This window comes from Oryctolagus cuniculus, chromosome 10 (genome assembly GCF_964237555.1).
Source record: "Oryctolagus cuniculus chromosome 10, mOryCun1.1, whole genome shotgun sequence".
Taxonomy (NCBI): domain Eukaryota; kingdom Metazoa; phylum Chordata; class Mammalia; order Lagomorpha; family Leporidae; genus Oryctolagus; species Oryctolagus cuniculus.
In genome coordinates, this window is record NC_091441.1 from 68734660 (window position 1) to 68759460 (window position 24801).

A 24801-nucleotide genomic window follows, 5' to 3' on the forward strand; every position below is an offset into this window, starting at 1 on the left:
GTACAAGGCAATATGGCCAAACTGGAAGGTGCACCTGACTTTGTTTCTTGGAGTTCACACTAAGATGCGCCTGGACAGAGGTAAGCTAAAGAAGGGACTGTGGCAGGAAAGAGCCAGGAATGGCCTTCTGCATTCCCAGGTTGTCCCAGTGGCAAAGGGAGCTTAGGTTAAGATGAGACTTCTGACAAAGATCATAGTTGAGGCCTTTTCCAAAAACGTACATATTCTCAAAATGAAACCCAGAGCAAGTCTACAAAGCCCTTTGTCCCCATGATAAAAAACTGCTGCACTAAACAGTAGGGCTTCTTAAGTATTTAAAAGGATATTATCACCTTTTCAGTAGTCTCAGTGGCAGCCTAAGGTAGAGAAAGACTTATTTTGGAGAGACTTGTAGGTGTGACTTTCATTCAACAGTATAAGCCCATTAAGACAGGATACCCACATACTTTCAACTTGGACTGAAGGAGCAGAGAGTGCGCCAAATAAAAAGTGGCTTTTGAACCCGCAGTAATCCAAAGACAGGATGGCTGGGAAACTCTTCAGTTGCAATCACGGGTTCCAAGGAAGGATGTGTCACAGTGAAAGTAAGATGGGGAGGCAGGGCCAGGAGGCAGGCAGGAGCAGGACTGCATCCTGTAGGAGTAACCCTCCAAATGGGCCCGGCTGCCTTACAGAGCAACCTTGGAACAACGCGACTCGGAAGTGGATCGCATCCCACCCGCTCTCCATTTGGACACCCTGGGCCTGTTCCACCATGGAGTGTAGGCCTGTGGGAAGGAAACAACTTGTATCTGTAGTTCTTAGCTCCTTATATTGGAAAGAACTAGATCCAAGTAGCCTCAGTGACACCCAGGCCAGAGAGATAAGGAGACCCTGGACCTACCACAGTAAGGCTTTCACAGAATGAGACTTTCAAGGTCTTGAGCAGAGATGTTTTGTGAGGAGGACATGAGTCCTCTGGGGCCCCAGGGCAGATTGTGGTAGCCAGTCAGCAAGACGCCCTCTGCTGTTCCTCACCTCCTAGTATTAACACACTTGTGTACACCTGCACAGGGCTTGTGTATGCAATCAATGAGATATTACAGAAATCACAGGGTACAACATCCCATGCTAGGTAACAGAGGACATTTTAGCCCGCCCTTTAGCTCTCTTGGATCACCTTTCTTGGGAAATCCAATGGCTCCACGGAGAGTCCCATGTGGCAGGGATCCAAGGGCTCCTGCCAGTAGTCAGCCCCAGTGTGCCAATCATGTGAGTGAGACATCTCTAAAATGTGGCTTTAGGCATCTAATTGCTGGGGTAACTTGTTATGCTGAAATGCGGCAATAGAGTGCTTCAATGACAAAGACTTTAAGACATAGGAGAAGCTGTGGCGTTAGCTCTGGCAGTGGCAAGAGCTGGATAGTCCACCCAATACAAAGTTTTCAGTAACTGCAGTGTTGGTTGGGGTCTTGACTGCCACTCCATGAGCAACTTCCAGCTACAACAGTCCCAAGTTGCTCATTTATCATTAGCATAAGATGATAAACGAGCTACTATCATTTAAATCCACTGAGTGGCCGGCGCCGTGGATTGCTAGGCTAATCCTCCACCTTGCGGCGCCGGCACACCGGGTTCTAGTCCCGGTCGGGGCGCCGGATTCTGTCCTAGTTGCCCCTCTTCCAGGCCAGCTCTCTGCTGTGGCCAGGGAGTGCAGTGGAGGATGGCCCAAGTCCTTGGGCCCTGCACCCCATGGGAGACCAGGAGAAGTACCTGGCTCCTGGCATCAGATCAGCGCGGTGCGCTAGCCGCAGCGCGCCAGCCGCGGCGGCCATTGGAGGGTGAACCAACGGCAAAGGAAGACCTTTCTCTCTGTCTCTCTCTCTCACTGTCCACTCTGCCTGTCAAAAAAAAAAAAAAAATCCACTGAGTGTTGGGGTAATTTTTTATGCAGCAATAAGTGATACACTTTATAATAAAAAATTTTACAAAAGAAACAAATATACTGAAACCAAAATGAATTAAGAGAACACATTAAAGAATTTATAACAGAAAAGTGGCATGCAGTTGGAGACAACTGGTTATTTTCCACAAATGGGTTCACCCTGTGCTTAGTATTCAGAGCCTATTTCACTCTTAACATTTATATAATTTTTTCAGGGAAACAGAAATATGCCTTTTTCATGTTTTTTTAAAAAAGATATTTTTAAATTAATGGCTACTGAAATGTTAATCATGTGTGGTTTTCAAATGGAAACATTAGGAGTTCCAGTGAAAGAAAAGTATGGCGCAGATGACACCACAAGCAAAAGAGATGAAAATATAATTTCTGTTCATTTATTCTAAAAACATATCAAAATAATTGCATCTTGAAACAGTTTCTTGAGCTACCCTCATGCCTGCCACCGTGACAGAACTGATCTCATTTTCCCACATGTCCCAGATTTTACTCAAATGCATATAAGCCTGACCTGCCTAACAGTTTTACTCTTTGTTCACTTAACATCACATCTCTGTGGTTATTCCGACTTTATTTTCATCATGATTGTGAGTTACCATAGTCTCTTTCAAGTTTCTTGCAAAATTGATGAATGTTTCACTGGTCATATGTGGCTTCTCCCTGTCCTGCCCCATAATGTCTCAGAGATACTCTGAGTCCTCCCACACTCTGAGCTATGGGGGATGAGTATTTGAACCTGACACTTTATGTTGCCACAGGCCCTGTTCAATTAAATGAGCTCTTGGCAGTGATTTCTGAGGACGAATAACATCTACTCCCTCCACCCCCCGACCTGGAGCCTCTCATGGGTGCACACAGGCTGGTTTCATTCAGTGAGGTGGCAGGTCCTACTCCTAGTGAAAGGAGCCAAGAGCCACCATAAAAAAAAGGGGGCTCCTGAGACAAACCGTTCCAGAGACGGCCTTGGGAAATGGGGAGTAAACCGGTTCACAGAGAAAGCAGTCAGCTACTAACCAGAGATACACAGAACACCTGCCTTGTAGATAAGCCCCTTCCCTACGCTTGCTCAAGGTTAACAAAGAAAGCTGCAAGGCACGTAGCAACCTATTCCTCTCTCCTAGAAACCCCCTCCCCTAATGTATCCCTTTGACCTAGTACTTTTCCACCGACATTACCACTTTTAGACTGCCATACAAGGCCCGCTACTGAAAATTATCCAATGAACTTACACCAGCCTATAATATGTTAATTTTGTGGTTTTGCCCTTTAAAAGCTGTGTGAGATAGCTGCTCGGGGCTCCTCTCGCTTGCTTGCTGCTTGCAGCAGTAGAGGGCCCATTTGTACAAATGAAATAAATTACCTCCTGTTCTATTGCATCGTCTGGTCCGGAGTCTGTGTTTCTGGGGTCGTCACAAGAGGACACCGCTTTTGGGGTCCTATATATGGGGGCTCGTCCGGGATTTGGGGGACCCCAGACTCCCACACTCCATCGGCCAGACGGAGGTAAGTTTGCTTATTTGTGTATTATTGTAACTGTGGTTTGTACTGTTTGTTCTTGTCTGCCAGGACGACGTGGAATCCGTCCTGGGGCGCCTGTACAGGCTCAGTACTGACTGGACCAAAGGGGAGACAGACGTGTTGTGAGGCCCCTGGTCCAACCCTGGAGGACGCTCCAGTGGTGGTCTGGGAAGGAGGGAAAGAGAGTGTTTCCCTTCTTCAAAGGGAGAGCCTGGCCAAACGGCCGCTCCCTTCTGAAATTCTGGTTTTGGTTTTGTCTCGGTCTGTTGCTGCGCGGCTTGTGATTTCAGACGTGTCCTGAGACCCCTGGTTCAACCCTGGAGAATGTTCCAGTGGTGGTCTGGGAAGGAGGGAAAGAGGGAATTTCCTTTCTTCCAGGGGAGAGCCTGGCCAGACTGCCGCTCCCTTCTGATAGTTTCGGTTTTGTCTCGGTCTGTTGCCACGCAGCTTGTGATTTGTGTTCTGTGTGTCGCTGTTTTTGTTGTCCTTTATCTCTTACTGTCTCCCCCATCTGTTTTTATTGTTGTGTTTGATTGCTAGATGTATACTTGTATGAAAAATGTGTATTGTATTCTTATAATGTGTTAATTATGTCTACCTCTCAATGCAACTCTAGGGCCAAATGTAAGGACAAATTTTTGGGCTGGAGAGGCTTGTACCTAGATTTGGCTCTGGTAACCAAGAAACTTTGCTGCCGAATGACCTTCTCCTGCTCCTTGGGAGCCTGGCCAGTTCCCGGGGAGGAGGATAAAGGAATGTTTTCTGATAAACAGGTGGGCATGCTTCATGTCTCGGCTCTCTGGCCAAGACCCGAGATGGGACGCACTGCTTGCCTAAAATCTTGGCAATGAGCCACCCTTGTCCTTGGAGGCTTTAAGGGGGAGCCGGAGCAAGCCTCTGCTGCTGCTGTTTCATTTCGGGGGGAACACGCAGTCAAGCTGAATGTTAAATGTGCCCGTGATGATTACTAATAATGTTTAATTCTCAGTATGGATCCTTCTCCGGAGCTGTGTGAAGATTGCCTAGTGATGCCCACAGTACTGTAAATTCTACAAAACATAAGTACAACGTGGACATGATCAATTGGCTACTGTGATTGAGGTGTTCTGTGACAGTCCCTTTAATGAAAAATTAACAAAATGGATTAATAACAGGACATTCAGGACCTGACGCTCTGCTTGGTATGTCATTACAAAAATCATCAAGGAGGGCTATGCCTGATAAATGAGGGTGCTATAAATGTGGGCAACAGGGACATGTACAAAAATTGTCCAGAAGTCAAAAATCAAAATAAGGCTCTTCCTGGGATTTGCTTCCAGTGCTAAAGGGAAAGGCATTGGGCCAATAAGTGTCACTCCAAAACTGATAAAGAAGGTAATTCATTAAAAAACAGAGTTCAGGAAACTGGAAGCGGGGCCAGCCTCAGGCCCTCCCTACAGGGATCAGTGGACCATCTTGCTATAGTATCATTAAAGCAATAGAGCCATGTTTATTGCAACATTCTGTTAATCTATGCTCCTTTACCATCTTTCCTCTAAATAATTTTAGTGTGCACTACAAGGCTTGCAGCGTATTTCTTGCAGATTAAAAGTAACTAAGTCTGTGCACAGCAGACAGCTAAAAAGTAATTTACTGTCACAAATTGGCGTAGTTGGCAGGATCTGCAAGTATGCAAAGCAATGCCTTTCTTTAAAAGAAAAACTGAAGTTGCATGTGTAACCTGTGATGTTCCTGGCTGAAAAGACCTTCAGTTCGCCTCTTTGGTGAAGGAATGGGCTCTCTGCTCGGAATCGAGTGAGAATTGGGATGGCAAGTTACAGAGTGCACAGCCTCCACAAGTTATTGAGGTTTTGCTATCAGTGCCGGTAGAAAAGGGGGATAAACTATAGGCTTTGGGAGGTGAGAATGGATTTTGTTATCTGCATACTGATGCATGTGTAAGCAATTAGAAAAATAAGTACAGGATAAATATAAATTAAAAAAAAAATGCTGCCCTTTGGAGTCAAACTGCTAGGTAGTGGTAAAAAAATTATATCAAGCTCCTGTACTGCTGCCAGGGCCAACTAAGGTTATTCAGTGTAAACAATACAGAATTCCAGGTGGATATGAGGAAATATCTAAAACAGTAAAAAAAATTATCTTAGTGCTGGAGTGATGATTCCCATAATCACTAAAAGGAATTATCTAATTTGGCATGTTAAGAAATCAGATGAAACCTGAAAAATGACTGTGAATTACAGGGAATTAAACAAAGTTACTCTCCCATTGACTGCTACAGTCCCAGATACCATCATTTTAATGTAAAAGATCACAAACATAAAAGCATATTCTTGATAAAAAAAATTAAAAAAAAGAGATACTTTTAAAAGGATATGATTTGTAAAAATTGTTTATCTTAATGGCTGGTTTATACTGGAAAAAAAAGGGGGGGGAAAGGTTTAAGCAAGTTACAGAAGGTGTAAAAAAGTCGCAAAATGTTATGGAAAGAAAAAATCTTTGGTTATTTTCTTTGACATAAAATCAAAATCTGATCCTCTGTTAAAGCAATGAGTTAAAGTAATCTATTATGTTCTCTTGATGTCTCTGTTAAATTCTAACTGCTTAAAAACAGCTGTAAAAAGAGCAATGGTGAAATGGAGGGATCCTATCACCAATCAATGGAATGGACCTGATCCAGTACTGGTATGGGACAAGGGCTCCTAAGGGATGGGTTTTTCCATGTAACCAACATGCCTTTCTGCAATTGCTCCCTGGGCCGTGTGGCCCTGATGCTAACATCTGTATTTACAGCAGCGGATAGAGCACGTCAGTGGTGTGCTTTACCTGAAGACTACAATAACAACGTCATCCTAATAGGAGAGGACACTGCCCTTGCCATGGCTGCATCAGTAGTAAGTGTTCCTGGACTGGCTTTTGGAAATAATCGTGGACTATGAAGGCTTACATGTTTGGTGACCAAAGCAATCAATCTTACTGCTACTGTGCTATCCAATATAGCCAAAAAATTGGATCAAGTTCACTCAGGAGTGCTTTTAAGCCATGCAGCTAACAATTACTTGCTGTTAAAAAGATCATTTAAGTTATAAATCTGTACCTGGGGGATGTTATTTTAACATTACTAACAATGTGCCATATATAGAGTCTGTTATTGATAAACTTAAGAGTAAAATGCAACATATGTTTATTACTAACCCACTATTCATTTGAAGGGTTTCAATGGATTCATTGGTTATTAATGTTGGCTGGACTGCTACTGCTTTTCCCACTTTGTATAGGATGTCTTCCGTGTGTTCTGCATTTTATGCTGACTTCCCTATAGTATAAATGGACTGAGATTCATCATTTAAAACTTCGTACCAAGCCTCCTTTGTAATCAAAATAATTGATATTTGGCTGTATGTTTCATCTCTCACCTAATGTTGGGCTGGAATGGTACTCAAAGACGGGTAAGACGCTCAGCATCCTGTACCAACCTAAGACAGGGCTCTAGGCCAAGCTGCCAGAGTTACCGATGACGGGTAAGGACAGAGATGACTGAGGGCAACCTAAGACAGAGGCCATTCTCAATTTAATAAAAAAAGGGGGAAATGTGGGGACCCATGGCTGGCCATGGGCCCACATGCTAAGGCCTGGCTTGCTGATCATTGGCATTAGTCCTCACGCAACACTATCAAGCCCTGGCCACCAGTGACCGTATTAAAACCCCTCATTAACGGCACACAATTTTAGGATTAAAATTAGTTCAAAGAGAAAATGGGGGAATGAAAGGAGCCAAGAGCCACCATAAAAAAAATGGGGCTCCTAAGACAAACCGTTCCAGAGACGGCCTTGGGAAATGGGGAGTAAACCGGTTCACAGAGAAAGCAGTCAGCTACTAACCAGAGATACACAGAACACCTGCCTTGTAGATAAGCCCCTTCCCTACGCTTGCTCAAGGTTAACAAAGAAAGCTGCAAGGCACGTAGCAACCTATTCCTCTCTCCTAGAAACCCCCTCCCCTAATGTATCCCTTTGACCTAGTACTTTTCCACCGACATTACCACTTTTAGACTGCCATACAAGGCCCGCTACTGAAAATTATCCAATGAACTTACACCAGCCTATAATATGTTAATTTTGTGGTTTTGCCCTTTAAAAGCTGTGTGAGATAGCTGCTCGGGGCTCCTCTCGCTTGCTTGCTGCTTGCAGCAGTAGAGGGCCCATTTGTACAAATGAAATAAATTACCTCCTGTTCTATTGCATCGTCTGGTCCGGAGTCTGTGTTTCTGGGGTCGTCACAAGAGGACACCGCTTTTGGGGTCCTACACTAGAACCCAGCTGAAAAATTAGACTTTTGCTTCCACATAAGTGTTCCTGCCAAAGAGCTAGCCTACACGCCCAGCTCCTACTGATACTGCGGGCCCTGTGGAGTCCACCTGATGCACTGCCACCCCCTTCCACTCCAATCCCTGACCCAGGCAGCTCACCAGGCCACCCTGGTGTGCAGGACCCTCTATCGTACCCATCTTGGTCCATCTTGACAGCCTTCCTGGGCTGCTCCCAGCAAATCCCTCAAGCCCAGCCCATCCCCTGCCCTGTGGGTGTGCATGCACAGCTGGTCCCACCCAGCTGTGCACGAGCACTTGAACATCCGCATGTTTCCATGTGAAGTCCCCCTCCCCTCAGGAGTCCTGACATAACAGGACCAAATCCCTTCTGCATTTGGCTTTTTATCCAACCTGATGCAGGCACTTCCCCCACTACGCTTCTGGGCCCCTGCCTCTGTTCCCTTCTTCTTTCCATGGCGGAAGTGCGTGGAGCAAAAGAGGGAAGCAGAAGGGACCATAACCAAAGGAGAAACAAAGGCACCAGAACTCTTGACATAGACTCTTGACCCGAACATAGGCAGCCACAGACAGAAGAAAGAGCATATCATCACAGAGTGGGGAACACCCCCTGCTGGGAAAATCACAAGAACTAGCGCCAAGGGTTCACTGGCTTAGCCACCTGCAGGTCATGACTGACCTTGAGTTAGTGTGATCTGGGCAGAGTAGCTATGAGGGAGGCAGCCAGACTGCAGTGGTCAGTGAGACAGCAGATGTAGACACTGCTTTCAAGAAATTTGGCTGTGAAAGAGAAGAGAGAAATGAGATACTGGGCATCCAGGGAGAGCTATTTGCTCAGAGGTAGGACAGGCTAGCAATTCGGGCTAGCTTCTGTCTTTCAGGAGGGAGGCAAAGTCACCTGCTCAGAGTAGGACAAATGGTGTCAGGATTAAAGTCCTGGGAGAGCTGAGACCTGTAGAAACAGTGCCTGTGTTGAGTGCCAGAGAAAGGCAAGCTGTACCAGAAATAAGAATTTCCAGGTGGGAACTGACACCCAGAGGACTTCGGCCAATGCAGACATCTGGGAACACAGCCCTGGAAGGAAGTGTGCGTGCTTGTGTGTGTCCCAGCAAACTCAGTCGCCCAGGTCCAGTCCTACAGGTGGCAAGACACCCATCTTGTCTGATAGCATCAGGTAGCCTGCCATGTTGCCTGCCCTTACCACCTTGACCATCGGCAGCTCAGGAGGCAGAGATGGTGCTGCCCGCCATAGATATACAGCCGGAAGGCTCCTTAAAAATCATCTAGTCAAGCCACTTGATTTTTCACAAAGAAAACCCCAGCGTAGCCCTGTTCCCCACCATAGGATGGCACCAGCCTGCCCCAGAGGGCACAGCCCTGCCCTCTTTGACTCTAAGCTTGAGTGTGAATCGGGAAGGGCAGCTTCACCTCAAGCCCAGGTGTGGTCCAAAGATGCAAAGCAGAAATATCATTTGATTTTCAAAGCTACATAAGCTCCCAAGTGACGCTAAGCTATTTACCGACATTCCTTACAGCTGCAGGCACGGGGCTCAAAGGACCAGGCACAGGCTCTGCCTTTGCAATTCCAACAAGCTCAATCTTTTTGGGTTTGGGCAAAGCTTCTTCCCAACTGGGGCCCTGCAATCCGGGGGGAAACCAGCAGAGGGCCATCTGCACCCACTGTTTGCTTTTCTAGTATGGCTTGCAGTTTGGAATGAAATTCAAAATGCTCATTTTAAATATCTGCTTTAGCAAATAGATACTAACCATTTGTTTTCCAAATGGTCGAATCGCAGTCGACAGTAGAGAGACCATGGAGAGAAAAAGAGGAGGAACCTGAGAAAGAAACTACTGTGCAAAAGGGTAACGCAGATGAGAGGCTCCTCATGTCTCCTAAACACAGGCCAGAAAATGGGATTTTCTGACTTCACAGCAAAAGAAAAAAAAGGGTGCCAGCTTCAGAAATTTCAATAGCAAATTCAGTCTCTAGTCTTTATAACTGAGCAGCTTTTCTAACAATACAAGAAGGTAAGCATATCCCAAAAAAGGACTTACTCAACGGTGGCCACTGGGAATACAAAACAGACACCATCCTGCCTTCCAGAAACTGATCTAACAACGGTAAAAGAAGGTACTGACTCAGGAGCGCTCTATGCATCAAGGGTGATCCATTCTTACATTATCAGTATAACTGGAGTAAAAGGCTCCTGTCGGGGATCAGAGATGACACCTGAGTCAAACCACATCGTGGAGCACTGGAAACCAAGGCAGGGCATGCAGTAGTTATTAGGTTTATAAGTAGCCATTAACTTTACAAATGTATCACCAAAGAAGGTACCGAAGTCCAAACCACTGGCATGCAGATCAACATTTCTCCTTATCCGCTTTTACTCTGTCCCTACCAGGAACATCTCAGGCCCACTATCAGGGAATCTTACTGGGACACAAGTCAAAATTAGGCTACTCACTATAGAGTGCTTCAGAACTAACTATTTTGAAGTTTTGAATCAGAATGGCATTCTCATAAAAAGTCTGATTTGTTGAAGTATACGCCACATTTTAGCAAACTCAGGCATTGTCCTGAGAACTTGGCCACCGTTTCTACAACTAAGAAACACAAAGCTAAGGCTAAACACAAGGGAGGGGGCAGTTTCCATCTCTGACCTCATCAGCCTTTACCCTCAGTCCACCTCATGGCTACCACATCCCATCAACACAAGAGTAAGAATCCCCAAAACTTACACTATTCTCGGAGGTTCTATGGCTTCCACTGTGGGGTCACAAACATTCCCAGAAACTCGGGTGTACTTTCAAGCCACATTTCAGATCCCCACACTGGGAGTAGACGAGAGTTGTGTGAAACCACGTTGGCTGAATCAGTTGGAAGTTCCAGGGATTCCACCCCCAAAACGCTCCTAGGAGATGGAGTCTAGAACTGCTTCCAGGAATTTCAGAACAGCTTCCGGAAGTGCAGAACTGCTTCCAGGGCCATGAAAGAAATTGATGAACATCCGGGGTTAAAGGACAGCCCAAGAAAGTGTCCTGGCTTTTCAGCTGCCCGTTCAGCTCGGCAGCCTCTTAGAGAAATTTTCTTCTAAGTGCATCAAGATTCCCAAACTCTGCTGGTCCACCCAGACCGGTTTCAGGCAGTCTCCATTTTCCTCAAACCTCCACCTCTTTCTGCAGCGTGCTCTGGCTGGTGGTCTTATCTCAAATACTACAGAGAAGCTAGTGCCCTCCGCTCCGTTCTCTTTCCTACTAAGCCCCGGGGTTTGAGTTCTGTCCCCATTGTGCCTTCCTAGGAACCATACTCCATTTACCCTCTTCCTCCTCTTAACCTTAGGCTCTCCCAGCAGGACCCCCTCCCTCCAGTTCCCACACACGCTGTTTCTTCCTGAACGGGCTGACCACTGGCTTTCACCCATCCACCAGGCTCACACCTCTCCCCTCCAAGCATGCTTCTCGCCACCGAACAGCCCTTCTTTGGGCCCAAAGTGACTCGCACATTGATCCTTCCGCTGTCTTTTCCCTTTAGACTTCCCAGCAGCCTTACACGGAATTACCCACCTTGTTCCTGAGTAACTGCTCTCTGTATACCTTATACCATAAGCCATGTTGTCTGAATTTCCCTTGAGGCCCTCTCCTGCTCTTCCTTGTCCCTAAACTTTCAACATTGGAATCCATCAAAATTCTGCCCTCCTGTGGTCCATTAGTAGCTCACCTGCTGCTTGCACCCCTTTAGGGCCTCAAGGCTGCAGGAGTGTCTGATTGAGCTCTTTGTGGGCTTTGGAGAGGTGGGTGGCAGTCACATCACAGTGGGCCCAGATCCATCTCTTTGTCCACCTCTGTTGTCCTCGGATCCTTGTTATGCCCCCACTCACAAGTGTCTTAGTTTGAGCTGTAAGAACCATGGCCACAGAGCTGTGGCCAACTTCAACAGGCACAGGCTGAAAGTGCCACCTCCCCTTTTCCTACCCCTACCCACATGCCTGGACAGGTCACCATGTGTCCATGCTCGCACATGCATGAGCCTAGAATGCCCAGGAATTGGCAGCCCCATCTAGCATGGGAACCAGCAAGTGAAGTAGCCCCCTTTTCCACTGCAGATGGAACACCCTGGGCTTGGTGGGGCCTCTCTGAGGCACAGTTTAGGAGACTGAGAAGTTGGTCACCCTCAGTGACATAAGTTCCCTGATAGAGATTCTCCATCTCCCACTCCTCTTTAGCCCTACTCCTATGCCTTCTTTCTGCCTTGGGCTTTGATTTCTAGAGAACCTAGGTGCAAGTGAGGATTTGCTTCCATCCAGCACTAAAGGGAAGCATGAAAAAAAAGTAGGGGAAGGGAACACATTTGGGCTCCGTGCAAGACCCATCTAACACCACAATCAATTATGCAATGGTCTTTCTTGACAACTGATGAGCTCTGTCACCAGCAGAGGTAAGACTACGAACAGCCAGCCAGTCACAGGTGGGCTGCGAGGGTTTGAGAGAAGACCCCAGCCTCCAGCGAGGCTGGGCAAATCCTTGTCTTCCCCTGAGCATTCTATAATTCTGTATTTCACAAAGAGCTCTTTTGTATGTCTGTCTGGTTAGAGAAAGACACTAAAATGTGGATACTTACTTAGTTTGCAAACCTTAACTCAAAGAGCTGTTTTCTATGAAGCTTCTGGCTTACCATGGTCCAAATAAAGGTATCATAGCCAGAAGATCAAGACTGAGAAATGATTAAAGATACAATATTCCCAAGCCTTCTTGACTGCTATCACATGCACACTCCATCTGCAAAGTGCAGCCATCCTGAAAGTCCCATCGGCTTGTAGGTAGCAACACAACTCTCTGAAATGTATGCTTTTTTTTCATGTTCCTTTCGATGTATCATCCCTGAACTCATTGACTAATTTTATTTTTCCCAGTTAGTTTTCTTTGATTTATGCACATTCAAAGATAAAATTCACACCAACACCCATACTCACAAGGCAGAGTTGGGTTTGGGATGGGTGGTTTTCAAACATGAAGTAACTTCCTCAGAGGATCTGGCTATTCATCGTGGTGTAGACACAAGCCTTCAGGAGGGAAAAGGACATGGATCTGGGAGCATCAGGGGCCCTCCAGTCCATAAGAGAAGACTCGCGGCCGGCGCCGCGGCTCATTAGGCTTATCCTCTGCCTTGCGGTGCCGGCACACCGGGTTCTACTCCTGGTCGGGGCACCGGATTCTGTCCCAGTTGCCCCTCTTCCAGGCCAGCTCTCTGCTGTGGCCAGGGAGTGCAGTGGAGGATGGCCCAAGTACTTGGGCCCTGCACCCCATGGGAGACCAGGAGAAGCACCTGGCTCCTGCCATCGGATCAGCGCAGTGAGCCGGCCGCAGCACGCCGGCTGCGGCAGCCATTGGAGGGTGAACCAATAGTAAAGGAAGACCTTTCTCTCTGTCTCTCTCACTGTCCACTCTTCCTGTCAAAATAATAATAATAATAAAATAAAGAGAAGACTCACCCACCTACAAAGTCAACAATGAAGCCCAAGGGGTCCAGTAAGCTCAGGCCTGTTAATACTAGAAGTGGTCTGCTGCCATGGGCAGATGCAGGCATAGAGAGCACAGCTCTGGGAAGTCCTGAGCAGGTTGGTGCCTTGTTTCCAGACATGGATGGCAGGGGGAGCCTACCCCTGCCAGGAGGACCAGGGAGTCAGGCAGCAAGTCAACATGCTTGGCACTCAGGCTGGAATTTTGTGGGCAGTGCTCTAGGGCCTACAAAGGCCTGGGAGGCTAGACAGGGAAACCAAGGCAAAAACTCATTCACACAAACTGGAGCAAAGGAGAGGAAGCATATGAGCTGCTTAGTAACTCCTGGAGAAGCACAAATCCCCGCATCACGCTGAGTAGAATGACTACAGTCTCAGGCTGATTTTACTCCTTGGGCCCTGGTTAAGATTAGCTAAGGAATGTAGGAAAGAAAAATACGTAGCTTGGACCCAACACAAAGGCCAGCGGAAGCAGCTGAGGAAGACACACTTGGGGAGATTTTTCCTTAAGGCCCAACTGAATTTTCTTTTCCATTCAAGTACTCATCTGCCATTCACCAGAGACAGGTCCTGAATCTAGCTGGGAAGCCCCAACCTGCAAACCCCTCAACCCAGCACTGCATGCACATCTTGGTTTCAGCTGGATCCTCACTGGAACAACCTCATGAAGCAGCTTCTCCCTCCCCACACTGTGGAGTACATGTTGAACTTGGGTGTAACACAGACCTGAGTCATGGCAGAGTTCAATATTCCTTGCACCTACTCCTCTGCCTCCTTCATGACCAGGACAAGACTTCTTTTCCAGGCCAGTTCTCTCACATTAGCCATCGGCCACATTGGGGCATCTGTGTGTGCAACACACTATGAGCATCAGGACCATGCACAGCCCAGGACCCTGGTTCTCCAGCTACAGAGCCCTCTTCTCCCTCCAACATCTCTCAACTTCTCATTGAAGCCATTGCTTCTCTCACCATTGTCCCTTTTCTCCCCCATGGGAACAACAATGCTTCATCCTGTGTCATTCTGTGATTATGCAACCAGCCCCCATTTACATCTGTTCAAAAAGCCACATGAAGACAGCCTCATGATGGTGCTTGTGCCAGCCTAAAAGGACCCAGGTCTCAAGTTGAGAAGTGGAAAGGTGACTTCCAATATCCTGAAACCTTCATGGATCCGAGATGGAAGGACCAGAGGGGCTGAGAGACATGGAGAATGCATAAAATACTTGCCCGGGGAACCACAGCTTGGTAGTGGCAGCAACAGAACTAGGATCCAAATCAGAGCTTTTCCCCCACTTCACGCACTCCCAGTTTTTACCCGGTTTCCAAGAGAAAATCCATAGCCCCACTTTGAAAACTGTTACTCTAGGTGTCGTCCTCCCCCGTTCGTGTCTGCCACATATGTGATGGCTGGTTACACTCAAGGGAGCCTCAGGTGAACACTCACTGGGAGAAGGAAGGAAAGTGAGATTCAGCTGCCGTTCATCCCCGTGCCCAGGAGCTTATGCTCACACTGGAGAAGCAAAACGTTTCCCCGACAGTTTTTACTGAGGCACTCTGGTGGGCACGAGCAAAGCAGTGAACTCAACAGACCAGCCCCCTGCCCTCACGGAGCTTCCAAGCTAGCGACACAGCCAAGTTCAGGCAGAGACCCCCAAGGGCACTGTGATGGGGCAGGTCCGGCCAGGCGGGGCGCCTCCCCTCCTCTACTGACTGGAGCCTGTGTCTTCTCCAAAGTATGATGGAGACGCTATGTTCTCCAGAAGGAGAGAGTGCAGAGGCCTCAGGAGAGCTTTTCTGCAAAGAGGGCATGGAGACGCAGCGTGGCTGTGTCCCAGGGACGCTGTACAGGACAAAGGCCAGGGGGGCAGGCAGCCCCAGAGAGCAAAGATTCCAATTGAGCTCAATGACTCAGGCCCCAAACCAAGCATGCAGCACCCTCTGAGCCCAGACCAGGAACTTGGATTTTATTCCAAGTGAGGAGAGGATTTTATTCTGGGGAAGAGACACCGTCTGACCACAGTTGCAAAGCTAACTGAACATAGAAGTCAGCATCTACGCAGAGACAAATGAGTGCACTGTGAAAATGAGGCAGACACAACTGAGAGACAGCTGAGATGCCGGCCGTGGAGGGGGCATGGGCAGGAGGTGCCTCAGGAGTGCCTAGGGACACTGCTAACCTGTTTGTTGTTTGACATTTCTGCCCACACATTTGCTTATTATGGTCTGGGAGTGGGAAGGGCAGGGGAAGCAACTTCTTAGGACCCTAAATTCACCTTGTATTTCCACCCAGAACTCAAACATTCAAACAAAGTAATTCTCTTAAAGATCTTGTTAGAGCCGATAACACATGTAAGGTGTTGCTAATTTGGAAAGAAGAGGAAAAGACTTCCAAAGAACATGAAAGAAATGAAAATATGCCAGGGGCAGAGCTGAGGCGATGAACTCACCCTACAGGACTCAAATGCACCGGCTGAAGTTCATTGTCACGTCAGGAGGGATCCAGAGCAGGAGGGAGAGGGAAGCATGTGGGAGCTGGCATGGGACTCTCTGCAAGTTTTCGCTTTATCCTGAGGAGCTACCACTGAAAAACACACCCGAGAGCAAGAGGCTGGGTGTGTCCATTCAATACCCTTTGGCTGTGACGTGGAAATTGAAACTTCACACAAAGCAGGATGTTTCCATGAGTCTGTTTCCCCCAAAAGGAGCCAAAAGCACAACTTTGTGTGTATGTTAAAATCCCCAGTTTTTGATTGTAACCAATTCAAACTTTCTTAAAATCCCTTGTGAACTAAAGAACACGTCTTTGTCAGTGTGCCGATGAGAAGCCAGTGTATGCTTAGGGCCACCCTCAGGCTGAGGCTACTTAACTCACACACATTTCCCAGCCTCGGAGGTGGGGTGGGAGTGGGGGGAGTCACAGCTTTCCTAGGGGCTTATCCAAGGACCTGTCCCCAAGCCAGCATACGTATTGCATGGTCCCTATGAGGCAGCAGCTCCTCCGCCTCTCTTTCAAGCAACATTGAAAGGTTGTCTGAAATTGACTGTCGATCTGATCATCACATAGGCTTGCACTCTAAGTACTGTTTTCTTTAGAAAGTTCATTTTTTTTTCCTTCGGAAGAACAGACAGCAAGGCAGGCCAAAGGGCAGCTTGGCATCATTCATTCTGAGTTACAGCCCTCCAGTTAGGAGCTTGGCACTCACAGAATCCTTAACAGAGCGCAGATGAAGGATGGTGGAGCAGCTTCCCAAAGTCCCAGACTTTTGAGAGCTCTTCAGACGCAACTCAGGCCCCAAGCAGGGGGTGCGTCCTGAGATCATCCCAGCCCCGGGCCAGCTCCGACCCTGTGTAGGGTCTCCGGTGAATTTCGCATTCTCTGCAGAGAGGAAGGAACGCTTTTGTCCAGGGTTTCCGGGGCTTCTAGAGGACAATTTTGTAAAATAGCCACTTCAAGTGAAGAAAGTGAAGTGCCTGGGCTACAATCTATCTGTGAAGGTGCCTCCCTTCCACATAGTCCCCGCGGGCGACAGAAGACTCCTTGGCCTGCGCAGCTTTCAGAGTTTACTGGCAGCCGAGAACCCAGGCTGTCTTTAAGCCCCAGGTCCCTCATGGAGCACTCCCAGGAGGGCCCTGATGACCAGGAGGAGGCCCTATCTCCTGCCTGGTCCTCTTGCTGCCCTTGCAGAATGGTGATGCTGTCACATACCCTGGAGCAGAAACAGGTGGCTCTGTCTCGGCTGGATATAAAAGTGAGCTTTGTTAGGAGAACAACTCATTGAAGAGGCTTAGATTCCCCCACTCAAGCATGTACCTGCCACATACCATTTATATATCAGCTTAAATTGTAGGACCTTTATCCATCTTACCAAAGCACTCTCTCACACACACTCTCATTTGCCCCCCCCCAAAAAAACCCTCTAAGGCAGAAGAAACTAATAGAATCACCCCTGTTTTGCCAATCAGGAAAGTGAGGTGAGATAAGGCTCCTTCACCAGTGTTATGAAAATAGAGACCTACAAGTTGAGCCCAGGGTCTCTCACGTGGGGCCAGTGCTTCTTCCCCACCCCCAGCCCCCACTTCACTTGGCAGCCTTTGGGTGCAGCTCCAAACCTGTTCTTAAATATTTGCAAGAAAATGCAACTGCCACATTGTCAAAAATTCTTTGCTATATAGGTGTTGTCACTTGGGGAAATGACAAAACAAAACCAACACTTGGAGGGAACCAGTGCAGAAGACGTGAAGGGCCACACGTGGTAAGCACACATGCCTGAAATGTCAGGTCCCTTTAAAACCCAAGGCAGATGTCACGGTAGCTGTAACCTACAGTCATGCAGCTTATGGGCCACATAGGTTTTCCCAGGAATGCTAGGGGGCTTGGGAAGGCGGCATCGGTTTTGTTCATTCCATTACTATGGATAAAGTACTTTCCCTGCCCGGTGTCCACCCAGGTTTCCAGCCCTCCTCATCCGTAGTTCTTATGCTTTGTATGAGGGGTGGAGAGACTGATCTTTGGCCCCCAGTTCTGGGGATGTGTCCCAGGCCCAGCCCACCAGGGTGCTTTCTCAACCAGGTCCCAGAGACTGATTCGGAAGGGAGCATGCATCCCAAGCCTGTCCAGCCAGACCTCTTCTTAGAACTTATGCTGCAATTATCAGAAAAGAAACAACTCTCCATGGCTTGGAGAATGAACTGTGAGGTTAGGGAAGCCATATTTGATTCCTCCTGCATACAGAGTCTGCTTGGAAAAGAGGCCAATGCAGAGAGAAAGTGAAGCTAAGAGATGGAGCAAGGGTCTTGATGGTGTTTGAGCCACCTGGATTTAGGCAAACTTGAGACTATTGCATTTCAAGACTTTTGAATGATCTGATCCAAGAAATTCCTTTTGCTTAAGCTAGTTTAAGTTGGGTTTCTGTCACTTGCAACCAGGAGTCTTGACTCAAAGCTAGCATTCATCAAAAAGCAAAACTTTGTGAATTGAAATAGCTAAATTATTAATTTGGAAGGGTATTTGATGTCCTGCTAGAAATATTGTAAAGGAAAATGCATGATAATCTGAGTGTACTTGCTATATTATAGTTGTTATCAATAGTATTGCTCATCAATAATCGTGGTATTCTTTCTTTTTTTGACACAATAGTAATCATGGTATTCTGAAAAGTGTTGTGTTGGTAGTTAAGGAGCATGGCTAGCAAAAACATGCCTAAGCATCAAGATGCTTGGACTTGCAAACAAAATAAAGAGGAACAGACTGCAGTGTTGTCCCATTCTTTCAACTCAGAGGAAGGAAGGAACTGAGGCAGGATTTTCAGTCATGTGTTCAGTGAAAATGACAAATGTTGTATGGGAGCAACTTTCGGCTGCGGATAAAAGAGAGGCAAGCAAGCTTGAGAATTTCCACACCTGCCCATCAGTTCCCCCTAGTAGCGATTCAGGCAGTGCTGTGTGGGCATGAAGCTTTCCCCCTAACCCATCCACAAGGATAAAGGAAGCCCTAGCCTGAGAAGTGATAAAACTCATTTTGCACAATGTTTCTCACTAGTTGTTTTGGGCTGCAGCAATTGTGGCCCCAGATCCTGCTGCCAACAAAAAATACCAGGTCAGTAAACCAAAGAGGGCAGGATCGGAGCCAAAGGTTATCTAGCACCTATTATTTCAGGGATGTAAACTTAAATCACAGATTGGTAAAGCTGAAGGGAGTCCAGGGATCATCTATTTCAACTCTCTTGTTTTAGAAACAGTGAGAGCAGAAACATTCTCTCAGTGTACCTCGGGCAAGTTTGTGGGCCCACAAAGGATGAAATCAGGGAGGAACCTATCACAGTGTAAAGAAATAAATTTAAAATGCTGCCATCTCCTGTTTACTGTCACACTTCTTTTTCAGATTCTTTTAACTGTGTGAACCATTTTGCACACAGATCATCTCCCCTAAAATCTTTGGAGGTCAGATCTTTACACCAAGAAAGATGCCTGCCTCCTGGGTGGATCGATCGGTCATCAGCGTCACAGGCCCAGAAACTCAGCGGTGAGGTAGCACAAGTTAACGCATCTCTTATCTGTGTAATGCACCTGCCCATCAACTCAAGTTCCAGATATGTCATGCTGTCACCCCACAGCAGCATGACCCCCAGACCCCAGTCCACATTTTCCCCCATCTCCATCAGGGCAACCTTTGGGAAAAGCTTGAATGACTGATATAATATCCCTTCCAGTGTTAAAATTCAAGGGAACCCAGTAAGACCTCCTCCTATTTATTCCCCTCCCAAAGTCACAGGGCTGCTTCGCCTAGGGCACAGCAGGGCAGTAAGTCTCTGGAATCACAGAGAAGAGCTCCTCCCTGTATTCCAGCTGCCCTTCTGCAAATCTGCTTTTAAGAAGCTGCTGCCCTGCCTAAGGGTCACATCTCTGAAGTATTCAGCTAGGAAGCAAACTTTTGTCATCCAATACTATTTTCCTGTAGATTAAACCAATCTTGCTAGCAGTGCTGTTATTTGGTCGGGTTCAACATGTCAGAAACCAACCGATAAATTATTACTATATACTATTTATAATACATAAGTAGTAAATTATAATATATTATTCAAAATAACTCAAAACCACTGATCAGGAAAAACTGGGAAGATTGCTGCCATGTTAACAGCTTTTTATTATTAGAACTTTTCAGAGTAAGAATGAGCCTGTGTATTTTCCCCACCATGTTTTAAAAAATTACTTTCTTCAACTAACTAGTGTCAGTACTCCAAGCACTTACACTCAAGCTCCGCGGGTGTAAGAGTGATCAAAACAGTAAAACAAACAAACAAACAAACAAAACCCCTGACTGCCCATGTGCACATGCACTCTCACATCCTTATATTCTACCAGGAACCACATATTTCTGATTTCAGTGCAGAGGGTTGTATGTCGGAGTTTGGTTAACGTCCTTGGAGGCATTGTGAGAAGCACAAAACCAAGAGTCTTCACCCTTTAAAAGTTTAAAAGTAGCTGAGGGGAAATCAGACACACAAAAACAATTACCAGTGAAAGACATAGGCTAAAGTAGTATGATCAGGGCCAAAAACGAACCCTTAAAATCATTCAGAGGAAGAGAAATCAGAGTTTAATGTAAGGAGGCCATAGGCTTGTTGAAGGGAGTTGGGAGGCACCTAGTGTGCAGGAGAGACAGCCCCAACCACAGTCCAAAAAGAGCTGGGTTTCTCCAGGGACCGCCTTGGCCAGAGTGTTAAATCCTGGTGCCTATGAGAGCCCCACTGCGATACTGTAGCATCAGCCCGTAAGACTCCAAGCCACCAAAACTTCCTAGCAAGTGAGCAAGGCGCAAATGAAGTCTTCCTCATGGCAGAATGCAGGCCAGCTTGCCCAAAGGAGAAATCTGGAGTTTGTTCACTTATCAGCTTTGTACCGCGTGTGCATTCAGCACTGGAGGAAGAAAACAAAGTCACCAATGGACAGACCTGACCAGAGAAACACCCATGCTCTGTGACCACGGCCCTGGACAGTGTAACTGGAGGCAGAGACCAGGCAGGGAGGCGCTGGGAGACAGGCGTGCTTTCCAGAATGTGTGCTCTTGGTGAGACCTGCAGGACCCCAGAGGCAGGCAGGGAGACAGTCCCCAGGAGGAGGAAGCATACAGTGATGTCAGGCAGGTAGTTAGCAGGGCAGTGCGGGGGCCTAAGGCCAGGGAAGTCTCCGAGGCCATGCAAGGGCTTGTGGAAGGAAGGGCCCCACTTTCAAATTCCAGCTGTTTTGTGAAGAGTAGAGTGGAGGTAGGCCACCCAGAAAAGCCAGTCGTCCCACTCACTTGAGAGCAGTGAGGGCCAAGTGACAGCTGTGGGAATTGGGAGGGAGCGTTCCCTCCTCCTTTCACACAGGTTGTTAGGGAACTGGGAGCCAAAATCATGGTCAAGTCCAACACCTCCGGCAGATGCTACTGCCAAGGGCAATGATCTCCTTGGGGAATACCTGGTCTTCCCATTTGTTCCACTGGCCTTTTAGTAAAGGACCAGACTGACTCCCACCTGGCTGTGCTCATGAGGGCCAAGTAAGTAACCAGAGTGTGCAGGGGCCACCTGACCACAGAGGTGGTGGAACAGGAGAAAACACCTGACCACAGAGGTGGAAGAACAGGAAAAACTTGTCCCTGCAGGTCGGGTCCCTCTGGTCCCACCCCTGCTCCTTGGGGTAAGCTTCACCCCACACCTTGCAGCTAAAGTGGAAGAGCACTCGCCCCTCCAGCTCTCCACCTTCTCAGCACCTTCCACCAAAGCTTGCAATGGGGAACTGTGACGCAAAAGAGGATAGAGGGTCTCAATGATGTGATATTTCCTGGGTCTTCACCCTGCCTCAGCCCCAGCTGCTTGCCAACAGCACCTGCTGGCTATTAGATTGCCGGCTGTCACAGCCTCTCCAACTGCCTCAGGTTCTAACTGTCCCCCCAGCAACTGTCACTGCCTGAGAATCTTTGGGGCCAGTGGTCGCATGGCCAACTCCCCCTTAACCTACTCAGTTCTCACTCCCAGGGCGAACCCCAGCTTTCTCACAGTTTCTAAATGGAGCTGAGGACAGGTGATGATCTCAATGAATGGGCCTCATCCTGTCTTAACAAGTGAGCCTTTGGAGGACCCCCCAAAGATGTGTGCCAAGGGCAGCTCAGGATCACACAATAACTATTTCAACGAATAACCCGCCAGAAGCACTGCTCTGACCCATGTGACCACCCACCCACTCCTTCCCCATGTAGGTGTGACTGGAGGCTAGTCCTGAGCCTGCAACCACCAGGGCCGTGATGTCTGGACCCAATGTCCAGAAATCCATCATTTCAAATTTTACACAGAACTGTGGGCTGCTATGCAACCAAGCTCCATCCTGAGGCCACCCTTTCCTCTTGTCACTCAAGGGATGAGCTCCGCCCAGACATGATGATGCTGTCTCCTCTTCACAGACAAATTTCTGGAAAGTTTTGCTCAGTTTCCTCCTTTCCTTCCATCTCTCCTGAGCACTGTTTGATCCCCGGCATCCTGACTTCCCCTGACCACTCCATGACCACATCCATCTTCTGTGGGAGATGCCCGAGCTTCTGCCCAGAGCACGGGAAGGTTTTATCCTCATCTTGGGATGCTCAGTCTTTAAACTCTGCGCGAGCTCTTGTGATGGTCAGGCCCTGTGATGCACCACAGGGCTTCAAAGCTGAATTCCAGGAGAGCCTCTTCCAGAGACCGGATCTGGTGGGCACCAGAGGCCAGGCTGCAGATGGAACACACAAGGGTACCAGGAGAGGCAGGGGGGACTTATCTAAAGAAAAAGAGCTTGAGTTAAAATCAGCAAGGATAAAGGGAAGGCCCCCAAATAAAGAAACCGGGGAACCGGGAAAGGCAAAAAAAAGAGAGAGAGAGAGAGAGAGCTTTCATGGCCAAGACCGTGCAGAACCCCAGGCCCAGACCCCCACTGGCTTGAGAAAAGGCCCAGGACTCAAACCTGAAAAGCCCTGGGTGGCACCCGTTTCTTGCCTCTGCTCTTCTCTGAACACTCATTTTATTCTTTCCTGTCTGGGGAATGACTGCCTCCTCGCTCCTCCTGGGCCTGCTTTCACACACACAAACCCACAGAGGGACAACCACAGCAAGAGGTGATAGACAGGGATACGGATGAGTAGCCTTCGACCTGGCCATACATCAAATGCTCTACCTCTGACCTCAGAAAGGCCCACCAGTCCCACTTCTCTTGCTCTGAAAACTTCTCTGCCACCAGGCACTTCTGGGGAAGACCTGCATGTCTGTGGGACTCCTTCTGGGCTGGGCTTGCTGCCTGGCACGGGAGAGTCTCTGGCTGGTGTCACTGGTGCACCTTCCAGGTGCTTCCTAAGGCTCCTTCCCTTCAGCTGGCTTCTGGAAGCAGAGTGCTGCCTGCCAGAACAGCGACTACAGTTCCCACCCTATTTCCCAACATTGGTGGCTGGGAGGAGAGGGACTGGGGGGGTTTGGGGTACTGCCCCACCAGCTGCCACCAGCTGCCGGGCCTCTGCCACAGTGTGTCAGTAGCAACAGACACTGTGGTTCTGGTGCAGGTGGCCCAGTTTCTGTGCTGGAACCCCCAGCCAAGCTTGCAGCTGGATGCACAGTCCTAGTGCATGGGCTCACCCCTCCCTCTGGACTTGTATGGGTGCATTTCTGAAACTGAAGGCTAGGGAGTGACTGTAGCACATCCCCCACCTTACCTCACCCATACACACAGGCATTTTAAGTAAACCCCTAATCTTCACACATACCCATTGCAGCATAGTGAGTGCCGATAAATAGGAGTGGAACCTGGCTCCAAGTGGCATCTTTACCCCTGCACCAAACACCCATCTCCCAAACTCAGCAAAGTTCTATTTAGAGACCTTGTCTCTCCCAGATTCAAGTGTTTGCTTAGAAACAGGCCTGGCCCTAGGGGTGTGCTGGTAAATCAGGACCTCTGAGGGGAAAGTCCTGAGTTTTCTAGTATTTGCTAATGTCCATGATATCGATTCTCCCACCATGGCCAATCTCAATACGTGGTGTGAAGTAACCTAAGTTGGCTTGGGTGGTTGGGAGGACTGGAAGGAAGCATAGAATGTAAACCACTCCCCATGAGCCTGGAGAGTCAGTCCAGAACACCCTCTCCCCTCCCCAGCCTCTTTCCTTGGGATACATAACAGCTCATGGCCCTAGGTGTGCTGGCTAGGCATCTCTGAGCTACCTATCCACAGTGACTTCATCATGCATGCCTGTGCAACCTCTCAGGTCTGATGACACTACATCATCTGCCTCAAGGCCTCACCGTCCTCTCCCTCTGGCTCTCACTGCACTGCCAGAGTTCCACCAGCAAACCAAGGCATGACTCCTTAATCTTCTCTCTCTCCTCCCAAAGCTCAGCAAGGGGTAGCAGGTAACATGGGGGAGTTCCCCACTCTCTTCTGGATGCCTCCTCAGCTCTCTTCCCAGCACACTGCCTCTATCACTCCTTCATTTGGGGCATCAAGATTAGAACAACTTTCATTCATTCATTCACTGAGATAGACTCTGAGGCTACAGAAAATTAGAAAAACCAGCTTCCTACTTCCATGGAGCTATTAGCAATACAGCCACGTTAAATCTACTGGCTCTTGGGAAAATATATCAAGCATAGGAAAAGACAGTTGCAAAATTCCAGAGGCAGGAATGAACAGGGACAGAAAAGCCCATAAAAGTGACTGACTCATGTGACGGAGGCATGGCAAGGGTCAGTGGTTAGCAGAAGGCACATAGTGCAGAGCACAAAAGCCAGGGCACAGTGCGTGTGGCATTTTTGTTCCAAATACCAAAGGAAACCACAAAAATGTTATAAGAAATGGAACGCATACAATTGGTTTATAGCTTTAAAATATTCCTAAAGCCACTTTGTAGTAGAAGCAGAGAGATCATTTAAGATTGAGATCCTATGGAAAACCAACTACAAGAAGGTGATCATTTGAAGTAGGAGTGATGTATTAGAGATGCACCCCA

The 24801-nt window shown here is 47.9% G+C and overlaps 1 protein-coding gene across 9 annotated transcripts in view; it reads right to left on the minus strand.

The window, feature by feature from the left end:
- Positions 1-23381, minus strand: part of LOC138843059 (serine/arginine repetitive matrix protein 1-like) — a 244974-nt gene extending 221593 nt beyond the window's left edge. For 8 of the 9 annotated variants that reach the window (XR_011379440.1, XR_011379439.1, XR_011379438.1 and 5 more), the window contains exon 1: positions 10525-23381. The gene's annotated coding sequence lies outside the window, so the exon portion shown is untranslated. The remainder of the gene's footprint in view (positions 1-10524) is intronic. The other variant, XR_011379441.1, reaches the window with a different exon arrangement.
- Positions 23382-24801: the final 1420 nt, after the last annotated feature.